Raw genomic sequence first — 12,708 nt, forward strand, 5'->3', positions numbered from 1 at the left:
CCTATTATCATTCTGAAAGAATAATTCACATGTCCACCGGAGCATTCTAGTGTTTTGTCAAGAAAAGAATATATAGTTATACAGAATGTCATTATATCTCCAGCTGCTTACTATGCAGACCATAAAAAAGTGCACAAAAAACTGGGTACACTATATAGAAATAAACACTATCTTACAATAAAAACACAAAATCAACCATTGCTCACAATCATTTTATTTCAATCCTTCTCTGTGCCTCACCAATTCTCACTAACCCAAGAAAATCTGATTTAGCAAAATTAGACTCCTGTTTCCACAAACTCTCCCCATAGGTCACATGACTGTACAGCACTTAAGCAGCTGAACTGATTAGAACTTTCTCAACTCCTACTTTATAACCAACTAGTAGTAGAAGTAGTAGACTGAAATCCCACTTGCATGACTTTCATGGGGCTGAGATGGCAGCGCCGGCGGTCTGTGGCACTGAGGACCCGGAGCATCAACCTTCCACTCGTTGACTAACCACTTGGCCACTTCATTAGTAAGGGTATCTCTAATCCAGGGACAAGCTGGTCATAACATCCCTGTATTCTTCCCTTATAAAGACCCATTATTGAGTACAATGCCCCTTTTGGCATGTACCTCACAAAGCACATGCAGCAGCTGGAGAAACCACAGTGGTTCCCCACCAGGAGAATCCAGGGCCTCAAACATCTACCCTACACAGATAGGCTAATGGCCTTGTCCCTCTACTCAGTCTCCTACAGACTCCTCAGAGGTGTCCTCTGTCTGGCATACAAAGCAGTTTCATACCCCGCCTTGATGGGACAGCTGCATATCCGCAAATCAAGCCCCACTCGAGTAACCTGCATGCGCAACCTCAACCTGGTCTTTGACATCAATAGAAATTGGCGGGACAGATTTGTGTCCCAGAGATTCTCCCTTCAGTGGAATAGACTCCAACTCTACATTAAGCAGAGTACCTCATTAACCCTTTTTAAGCACAACCTGGATAACTAGATGAGGAACAGAAAATACACCTCTGGAATTCCACGTATGTCCCTGCTTCACAGGGGCATTGGGTACTGGGTCTATATTAGCAGACCGAAAGATTACTTACATGAATACATTTTGAGTGACACATAAACATCGAATTGCATTTAAGCGATTCGATGTTTATGTTATAGGGCAAGGAGATGGTTGGCCAACTTCGCAGAGTTGCCCTTTCTTCACGTATAGTGCGATCTCATAGTTGGTATATTTAAGTAGGGGGGTGTGGGGGTGAAGCCCCCCATTTATGCAATGTTTTAAAGTTTTTTTTTTGTTTTTTTTTTTTGTTTTTTGGAACAGCAATTTTTTACCCTGGGAAAAAAAATCGCTGTTCTGAGTGTTCCAGATTGTAAGCTTTCACTTACATGGGGTCGGTAAATCAGCGTTCGCTTTTCTAAGTGTTCATTGATTTAATATAGACTCTGGGGTGCTGACTTTTCGGAACATGGGCTAAATTCTTGGCTAGGCTGGTAATTGCCTCAGGGTTAATAGCCTAATAACTTCCTATGATACTATGATCCTATGAACTAACTATGGCCCATAAAATCCCCTAGTACCGGAGAATATCCCTGCCCTTCAAAATCTACTATATCTATTCACCAGTAATAGGACTCTTTGTGCTAGCAACAAATCCCTAATAAAGCTAACCAAACCAGTAATGTTGCTGCAGACTCCCTCTTCACAAATTATATAGCTAAAATTTGGACACATTGCCCTCTAACATAACATCGACTTCTGCTTCATCTCATTTTAAAAAAATACTAAAAACTCACCTGCCTAGGTTTTGCTCATGGACTGCACCTAGCTAAACTTTCCTTTTTCTTAAGCTGAATTTTTCATCTTTCAAACACATAAAATTGTATTTAAACTTTGCTGATAAAGAATTAGCATTTTTAAGGAAAATTTCTACCTCTCCTGTTAAGTCTTGTAAACATCATCCATTGATTTTAAATCTTTGAATGGCCTAGCTCTCCCTTGCTTTAACTGTGCAACTAAGCTTATTATACTGTATTTGTTTGAATTTCCTGTGATATAAAGTGCATTTTCCCTGTACTTCTATATTGTCAACATATACTCAGAACGTTATATGTTGAACTTCTATGTCTTATGTGGAGCTTTTCTCCCTAGGCCTCCACCGAAAAAGGACTTGTGTCCAGTTGGACTTTTCCAGTAAACAAATGTAAAACAAAAAATGAATAAATAAATAAAAGAAGAATATAATGAATTAATATCAGAAGCATCTAAAGTGCTATGAAATATATTTGGAAATTAACTTTGTAGAAGGAGAGAAACGAAGGAACGTAGAAGGAAGATACGGGAGAGGTAGAGGTCATGGAGGATATTTTGGACTGATATCTAAAGGTATAGTGCCTGGAAAGAACAGGAGAAAGCAATGGGCAGAACATTTATCATCCAGGAGTCTTTCTTTTGTTTGTACTTTAAAAGCGTTAGCTTACTGTGTTTCTCAGAGTGAGAGGAAGGAAGTTCCAAATTTTGCCCAAGAAAGATGAGTGCAGAGAGTCACCAGATGAGCTTTTGTAACAGTTAATATCATTTTTCAGTAGCTCTCAGCTGCCTAACTGGGTTATGAATTTGATGAATATTTTGCAAACTAGGGCATTTGTCTGGATAGTAGATGAGTTTTTGGGAAGTTACTAGTATGGAAAATATGAAGCAATGCCTTAGCTTTAACCACTGAAGTATTTTTTTAAGGCCACACAGTGATGTGTCCTATAATGAAAATTGGCAGCAAATTTTGTAACCTTATTACAGCATTGTTCCAAGAGTAAGAGTTGAGTGGATTGTAGGTTAATCAAGATGGGAGCAGAGTAAAGTAGTATAGGTATGAGAAGGGTCTGAGCAATACTTTCTCTGGCATTATCTGTGATGTATTGTTTTACTATACAGAGAACAAATTGCTTTTGATGGGTTTTTTTACTGCTTAATTTATGTGATTATCAAATTTTAAGCTTTCATAAATAGCGGCTCTTAATTTAACCTATTAGTTCAGTGTTGATGTTGTTGAGGAAGCAATTTTGAAATTATTTTTGTAGTCAGTTGAATGCTTTGGGGTAAAAAAGAGCAGCTGTGCATCAGACAACTAATTTATCTATGCTTTTAGCACAACAGATGATCATTGAACATCTGCAAACTGTATGATAGAGGCTTACTTAGAAGCAAGGTGGGGATGATTAATGAATATATTGAACAACAGGGGACGAAAATTGGATCCTTGAGGAATACCAACTGTAATGGGAAGGAAAGAGAAATACCATTATGCCATTTTACTGTCTGTTGCCTATTTGAGTGGTAGATAGAAAACCAAGATAGTAAAGTTTCATGCACTCCTAGGCAAACTAGTTTTGAAGGAATCTCTGGTGGGATACCATCTCAAGAGCTTTTGATAAATCTTGGAAAAATGCTGACACTAAGTTCCCAGAGTTTTGATGTTAGTTAACAGATGTTATAAATCTAAGGAGAACTGTATATTTACTATAACAAGGACAGAAAGTTTTTTGTTTAGGGGAAAGGAGGCCGTTGCCAGTGAGAAAGCTGAGGAGTTGAGACCAGGTGCACTTCTCCAGAATTTTTGAGAGTGGAGACAGTATGGATATAGGGCTGAAGTTTGAGAGCTCATCTGAGTTTCCACCTTTATGGAGAAGAATGTGGCATCTTTTGCATAGGGTTGAGACATGTCTCTCAGTGATGGAGCAGCTGATTAGGATAGAGATAGAAAAAGCTAGGGAATCAGTGCCAGTTTTTAAGTATTCAGATGGTATGTTATCAGGGGCAAGGGTGATAGGTTTTAAAGTTTGTAATAGTTCTTTGATTGTAGAAATTGAGAGTGGTTTGAATGCAAGTGTTTTGAGGGATAACAAATCCCAAAAAGAAAGTTCAAGTAGGCTAAACTAAGCCATTTAACTCACAGTTAATGAAAAAGGAAAAAATTGGCTTAGGTAAATAAAGAATAGATGTATAAAAATTATTAAATTTGAAACAGCAAGTAGCTAATATCACCAACTTCACCTTCAGAAAAGACATACTGCAATTGTTCAGGTCTGTCCATATCATAATGATTTAATACATGTTATACATCTGTTCTCTATGTTTTCCTAACCTGTTTTTTTTTTTTTCCATTTTGGAGGATAAAACTGAAGGAGTGGAGTGTCCGTCTGCTGTGCCAAAAGCGTTGGTTACTGTTTGGATGAAGTAGGTATTGAATTTGCTGGATATACTGTCACTATGACTAGGTGAAGTAGGTATAGGCTGTGTTGGTAAACTGGTTTTAATAGATGGTTCATTGTAGTCTAAAAAGCGTTGGGTTGTTATCATTTGCTGCATGTATAATAATATGGTAGTTATTTTTTATCAGTTTTGATTTCATTTTTGGTGATGTTTCTGATACATTTATAGTATTGATGTGCAGTTATGGTTTTAAATGTCTACCATTTTTTCCAGAGTATGTCTCTCCCTTTCATGAGTCATTTACTACTTTTTGAAATCCAGGGTGCTGGATTTGATTTAATTCTTTTTGTTCTTATTGGGGCTAACTCATTTAGTATGTTAAAGACAATTGAGCTGAACATAGTTACAGCTTCATGAGGTGGAAGGATCTGAAGAGAGCTCCAGCTGATTGATTTTACTGCTGCAATGAATTGGCCCTTATTAAAGGAGGAAAGGTTATGATCAAGGTTGTACCAAGGCTGTTTTTATTACGTTTATGATGCCTTATTGCAAAGACAGAAAGTGCATATTTAAGGTATTGAATAAGGTACCTGTTAAGAGGATTTTGTTTGGAACATTAGGGAGAATACAATCTAAGTTAGCGGCTCGAGGTTTTATTGTACCTTATGGAAGTTGAAATAAACTGAGTGAAGCCATATGGATTAATGACATTAGAAGGACTGGTACTGTCAGTAATTTGCAAATCAATATTCAGATCCCCTAAAATGAGTGTCTCAAGTGAGATGTTGTTTGATGACCAAGAGAGAAATTCTTTAGCAGTAAGTATGTTATTTCCTTGGGGAAGGTGAGATTCTATAATACAAAGGCTTTTGTGAACTATCATTTGCAAGGATGCTATAATTATTTCAGCATTGAAGACTGGATGTGGGTTATATGAAATCTATTGAGATTTAGAGTATTCTTGTAGATAATGACCACCTCACCACTTTTTATGGGTTCTGTCAAGTCTTATGGTGTTAAATCCCTGAGGTAAGATGTCTTCATTTTGTTATTCTTGTTTAAGCCAGGTTTCTGTGACTACTGCTATATCTGTAGAGTGGAAGGCCACCCAGGCATGCACATCAGTAAGCCTGTTTCTCATACTTCTACCGTTAGCAGTGTATAGGTAGAGACTGTATAGGTTTGAGAGATGAAAATGTGCTGATGCGGCAGACTTGTTATTTTGTTGAGAGGTTGCAGTACCTGGGTTAGGGTGGATGTTACCACATGTTCTCAAGTGAAAAACAATGCTTAGAACAGAGCAGAACTATATCTCTGTAGCCTAATTGAAATTGTAAAGCTGTGTTATTATCACAGTTTACTTGGGAGAGCATGGATGATCACAGGGGATGTGGAAGGAATTAAAAGGCTAGGAATTCTGGCAGTAAACATCCAAGATTCTGTACCTGCACTTAACATTACAGAGCATATATTTTTACTTAATGTTGTACAATTATTTATTGTAAGCCATTTATTCCAAGAATAACTTTTCCCACAATTTATTTTCACATTGGGTATACACATGCACAGCCTTTATTGAAGTACCTGGTCAGACTGTGTGGAATTAGAGTGCTTCCCTTAATTAAAGTTATGCATGACAGATTTCATGTAAAGCAGAGAGAGAATTACTAAGTGTAAGCCAATTACAAGGGTGAGTGTGCACTGATCTACCAGGATATGGGAGATGTATGGAGTTAAATTATTACAGTTCATTAAAGTTGTGCGTGACAAGTCTCACTTATAACAGGGAGAGATCTACTATGGGCAAGTTGATAACAAAGATGACTGTGCACCTTTAAAGTGACAGCCCACAGAGTCCTGCAGGCTGTATGGAACCATCTAGAAACTTAGGACACATCTGTCATTCTTTCCCAACATGTGAAACTCATTGCCTGATTAAATCACAAAGATGTTATTTTACGGCCTCTAAACAGCATGTTGCATGTGCTTTATGAGATGTAAATAGTACAGTTGTGTAAGATGAACTAATCATAACAGCAGATGATCAAATGATCACTGCTATAGTAAAATTAGCTATATGGGTTATACCCTGCCAAGGATATAACAGCCAACTAGCTTCCAAAGCTTCAAGGCACCTTCAAGATGAGCTGACTAAAAGATAAGTTTGAGTGCAAAGCCCTTGAACTTTTCTGGCTGCAGACAGAGGGAGGCTAAACCCCAAAAGAAAAAAAAAAAAGATAAATGTCCATACCCTGGCATAAAAAGGGGGGGGGTGGAGGGAGGGAGTTGCTACTACAGCAGTGATCATTCAAGCATCTACTGTTATGCTAAGTTCAGCTTACACAACTGTACTATGTTCTTCATATTGATCGCTGCTGCAGTGGACTTATCTATATGGGTAGATTACCATAGCTAGCTAAACATGAGAGGAGGAAGGAGACGGGTCCAGGAGCCCCTGAAGACTGATTCAAGCAAAATGTGATCTAGACCTAGAGAAGGAATCAAGCTTTTAGTGCTTTGTAAAAGTATGTAAAGAGCACCAAGTAGAAGCATATAGAATAATTTATAGAATCCAACCCTTCCCAAAAAGCCATAGATGAAGCCAAGCCTCTAGTAGAGTGGGCCTTGACCATTCCTGGAATAGACTTGTCATGTTGAGTATAACAAAAGGTAATAGTCTTAGGCAACCATTTGGAAATGGTCTGTTTTGACACAGGTTGTCCCTTCTTCTTAACTTCACAAGAAATGAACAATTGATCAAAGACCTGAAAGATTTAGTTCTGTCAAGATAAGTACCTGAGTTGTCTGTGGATATCCAAGGTGAGGCGTATCCTTTCTCCCTCATTTGTAAGTTCAGGAAAGAAAGTAGGGATATGGATAGTTTGGCTTAAAGTAAGCTGAAATACCAGTTTAGGCATAAAAGAAAGAGGTAGGGCTGACTCATCACAACACCTTGAAACTCAGATAGCCTTCTTCTGAAGTCAGCACAATCAGTAAAACTGGTTTCCATGTTAAGAACCTCAAGTCAGCTAGATTAATTGGCTTAAATGGAGCAAGTGTTAACTTCTCTAACACAAAATTAAGTTCCCAAGGAGTGGTCACTGATTTTCTTGGAGACCTCTTATGCAAAACCTCTTTCTAGAACATTTTGACTTAAGAATGCAATGAAAGATGAAGATCCATGTACAGACATGCTGAAATGGCTAGTAGATGAACCTTGATAGAGTAATAAGAAAGGCCATAGGACAGTAACCCTCCTCACACAAATGCTGTAAAACCAGAGAACAACTAGGCCTGAATGGGTGCTAGTAATGTTGTTGGCACCAACTAGAAAATCTTTTCCATATGCTAATATATATTTTTCTAGTAGCAGTCTTTCTTGCCTACTTTAGTACTTGCTGCGCATCTTTAGAAATCAGGTGCCTAAAATGAATTAAGACCCTATCATTCAGGCAATCAACTGAAGATAAGTCATGTTGGGGTGTATCAAACACCCCTATTCTTGTGTTAGTAGATCCATTCTGTGAGGAAATTTGTGGTAATTGCCCCTAGTCATTTTCAGAAGAAAGGAGAACCAGGGTTGCTTGACCCAGAAGGGAATCACCACAATGATCTTGGGGGATTCCTTCTAAATTTTTAGAAGCACCCTGGATATTATCGGAAAGGGTGGAAAGGCAGACAGAAACATTCCTTTCCAATGAAAAGGAAAAGCATTTGTCTTCCAGGCCTACTTTCATGAATTCTTGAAACAGAATTTTTCTTGTTAACTGCTCACAGAGAGGAGGCAAGAGGTCTACTTGATGAACTCCCCACAGATGGACCAAAATCTAGTTCCCATTTCTAAGGGTCTGCCCTGGTCCTTCTCAGCTTGTCTACCATACAGTTTTGTTTTGATAGAATGTAGGATGCCTGCAGAGTGAGACTATGCTGTGAAACTCTATCCTAAGCTAACATAGCTAGTCTGCAAAGGGAGTATGACTTGGATCTCCCCTTTCTTGTTGATATACCACATCTATAGTATTGTCTGTAACCATTTGAGGAAGTCCCAAGGACTGAAGATGGTTCAGAGAGTTGAGCGCTTTGATTTAGGCAGGAATTTCCTTGATATCTATGCATTTGTGTCAGTCCTTGGTGTCTCACACACACACCCTGCACGTTTATCCCTCACAAACCTGCTCTCCAGATGGAGATGGGAGTCCTGGATTTAAGGATATCTATCATCTCCACCAAAATATTTCTCTTCTGACAAATCCTAGTATCTGAAAAGATAAAGTGTGTTCATGCTGGGACATCAGAGATTTCAGATATATTATATCTTTCCCATGTGGAGTCTTGCGAGGGGTATCATGAGAATCATAGATGCCATGAGACCCAACAATTTGAGGTATTCCATTGCAGTGACTGAAGTCTAAAGAGAAAACCTTAGAAATAGATCTAGATAAAAATCTATTTTTTCCCATGGAAGGAAAGTTCTTTGAACTGAGGTGTCTAGCTGACATCCCAGGGACACAATCCTGTGTGAGGGAGTCAAGACAGGCTTTTGAGTGTTGTCTTGGAATCCTAGCTTGTGCAAGATCTCTCGGCCAACAGAGAGACTCCTGACATTTTGAGAAATACTCTGGAAAGATAAGCAAGTTGTCTAAATATGGAAAACTATGGATATGCAATGTGATATAATTGGAGCCAGACACTTTGTCACCACTCTTGGTGCAGTGGACAGTCAAAGGGTAAGGCAGAGAACTGATAATGTGATCCAGCCACACAAAGCCTTAAGAAATACCTGACGTCTAGATGAATAGGGATGTGATGATAAGCATCTTTTAAATCTAGTGTTACCAGGAAACTTGAAAGAGGAAAAAGAGCTCTGGGGTTGTGAAGTAGCATAATTCTGAATTTGGGTGCTATCACAAACTGGTTTAGAAAAGAAAGATCCAGAGCTGGTATCCAAGCATGCTTTTGCACTAAAAACATCACTGAATAAACTTTCACCTGGGAAGGAGGAACTGTTTGAGAAAACATGTGATGAGGAATAGAAGGAAGCAAAAGAGTCTGATCTGCAGGATAAGGAATGACCCCTGGGAATGAGGAACTGCCACCCACTGCCACCTGTAACACTGATGAATGATTTTTAGAACCCATTTATCTGAAATAATCTGTTGCCAAAGAGAAAAATGGGGATTCAGACTTTCTGAAAGAGAATATCGGTCAGGGTGGGAGGGGGTCTTAAGGTCTCTTGAATAGTCATTCAGACTTGTTGGACTACCCTTGATTTTGGGAGGTTTAAGACTTCTTTTTGGACCTCCCTTGCCACTTCTTAAATGCCTGTTTATCTGAATTCTGTTCAGACTGTTTATTCAGTTTTTAGCCAAAACTGGATGAGGAGAAAAAATCCATTAGACAATTTAGAAAAGGGGCCGAAAAATCTTAGAAGTTCTATGAATCAGCTTGCACCTTTCATCACACCTTTTGATCACCTCTGCATCAGATGAGCCAGACACTAAATCTTTATATAAAGGAGAATGTAAAATCTAATTTTTCAAATAATTTGGGAGGTTTTCAGAATGCAGCCAACCAAACCTCCTTATAACAGTACCAGTAGCCATAGTCCTGGAAGAAGAATCAACAGAATCATCCACACGCATCAAACAATGAGTACCTGTGCAATACAAACTAAGTTATTTAAAGCAGCTTTTCTTCGCAAAAAGAAACTGTAGATAAATCATTTCTCATATTTTCACAATATGTCAATACAAACTTTAACATATAAGGCTCACAATTTAAAATTCTGAAAATCAAAGTTGCAGAAGTATAGACTTTTTTTCATACCTATCAATACATTTCTCATCCCTATTAGAAAGAGTAGGATTGGATTTAACTAAGTGCTTAGCAGCAGTGGAGTCAAGTAATCCTATAGCTGCTAGCCTGGGTTTGGGAATTGTGTATAAACATTTAAAAGACTGAGGAACTTCATGCATCCTGTCTACTTTTTTTTAGGGACAGCTGGATGATTATCAGGAGAATTGCAGGCAGTAGAAAACACATTGTCTAAAGCAAACTGGAAAGAGGGAATGGCTATAGGCTCTGAAAATCCTTCTGTAACAACTCATAGCATTTTATGAGAAACCTCGGTGCTCTCCCAATTAAAACATTGGGACATTCCAGCAACAGTCTCAGAGAAAGTGAAACCCCCATGGGAAGAATTAGAAAGTGAACTCTCCTCTGAGTCAGAAATCTAAGACAAAACCTTGAATCTGTCCATGCATCTTCCTGTTCAGATCTTGACTTTCTTCTGGAAAAGAGGCATCCCTTTCTTTTAGCAGAAACTACTCTAGAAGAAGGGTCAATAGCCTGAATTAAACCCTGAGCCAGTTTTATTAAACTACTCCTATCCAAAGAAATTTGAGGAGGAGTAGACACACGTTTTGTTTTCTGTTTCTTTTTGACAGGAAAAATGGGCCAACCATGTTACTAATGGCAGCCACTGCTTCACAAAGGAATAGGTACAGCATTCTGACATAACAGAGAAACTTTCACTGTTCTCTCTCCCAGGACTGACAAGACTGGCTCTCCCTTGCCCACTGAAGGGAATCCGACAGCTGCAGAAGACGTAGCTAACCCCTGGTCCATAATGGCTGTAAGGGCTACACCAGAGGGATTTGGGGTAAAAAAATTAGTGGTCTGAGGCAAAACAAATAGCTATAGCAGAGTCCAAGTAAAAAACAACAAAAGTACCAAAATCAAACACGGCAGACTGGCAAAATAAATTAAAATAAGAACTTTAATTCAGAAAAGTAAGCACCTTCATGGTGTATAAAACCGCTTCATCAGACTGAATAAATGAACATCAGTAAAAACACTTTAGTTAGTGTTTTTCATAGTGTTTTTACTGATGTTCATTTAACTTAAATTGTTTGGAGACTGCTTCTTTAAGATGATTTAGAGATAATGTTAATTGACTTTATGCTAGCTATTTAAACCCAGTGAGTAGTTTAAGAATCAGTCTGATGAAGCGGTTTGATACACCGTGAAAGTGTTTACTTTTCTGAATTAAAGTTCTTATTTAAATTTATTTTGCCAATCTGCCATGTTGGATTTTGGTACTTTTGTTGTTTTTTTTACTTGGATTTCTTTATTGTACTGGTCCATTCTTACTCCTGGTGTTGTGCTCTTTTAGCCATAGCAGAGTCACCCACTTGCAGCCGAGGAAAACTGTTAACCTGCTGTGGTGTCAAAGGTTGTTTGCTTAACTTTTTCTTTTTGTGGCTGAAAGAAGGACTGACCATAGGACCAACAACTTGTTCCATGGACAAGTGGAAAATGGTGCCTCTTTCCTGGGAAAGACAAGCAGCAAATGTCAGTAAAACTACCAGTTCACAAAGTTACTTCTTTGACAAAAAAACACAGTAAAAAGCACATTCAAACACTATGGCAGCTCCACAACAGAATATTAAACATAATTTCTACACACAAAACATGTTATCAGTTAGTTTACCCTACTTTAAAATTGAAAGAAAAAAATGAGTGCTCTGTTTAAAATTATGTTATAGTCTTGAGACAGTCTGTTAAAACACAACACTCCTCTAACATTCCCTAGGAGGAAAGCAATAAAATATCAGTAAATATATGAAAATGGAAGTTTTTCCCCAAATTGAACTTATTTGCCCAACAAAGGAAAGCAGGAGCAGATCGTCGATCCTGAAAAGCTTTGAAGGAGTGTACTCTTCAACGGCAGTAAAGCTCTGAAGAGCTGCATACTCAGACTTATCTTTCAGTCAATTCATCTCAAGCTGCTTTACAGTCTGGGCATGTGGAAGCTACCTTGAAGCTTTGGAAGTTGGACGGCTGTTATATCCTTGGCAGGATATAACCCATGTAGCTAAGACTCCTGCAGCAGTGATGAATATGAAGAACATAATTTGTTGTAAGCATTCTTGGCTGCTAAAATGAGCACACTCTCAGTAAAATAATAATGATTCAGTGCTGCGCTCCTTATTTGATTTTGAAGATTTGATATGAAATAAACAGATAGTGTGTTATTTTTAGTTTTTATTTTAGAAAAACAAAAGTAACACCCTGATTAAGGAACAATGAAGAAAAAATTGATTTAGCTCCTTTGTCTTTATTAGACGTCTTCAGAATCAAGATTTTTTTTTCTTTGGTGTTTCCTTATTTGAGTATTAATTTTGTTTCTGCACCTTGGGTGCATTCTGTTTTCATTATGCACACAAAAGTTTGAAGGTGCTTCAGATCTACTTGCTCATTAGGAAATGAAGTGGAACTGATCAGACATATGCCAAGCAATGGGGGTGATAGATGCCAAAAGTATCTGCTGTATGAGCAGAGTTATTTATTTATGTTTATTTAACATTTCATATTGGGTAAGTGAGCTCATTTAGGGAATGTTTTCATTCATGTCCTGAGCCACATAGCATAGATAATATAAAATATAATTGCAAACAGATATAAATGTACAGTGTGGATATAATAGAAAAT

This window comes from Protopterus annectens, chromosome 1.part0, assembly GCF_019279795.1.
Source record: "Protopterus annectens isolate FY-2018-M chromosome 1.part0, PAN1.0, whole genome shotgun sequence".
Classification (NCBI taxonomy): domain Eukaryota; kingdom Metazoa; phylum Chordata; order Ceratodontiformes; family Protopteridae; genus Protopterus; species Protopterus annectens.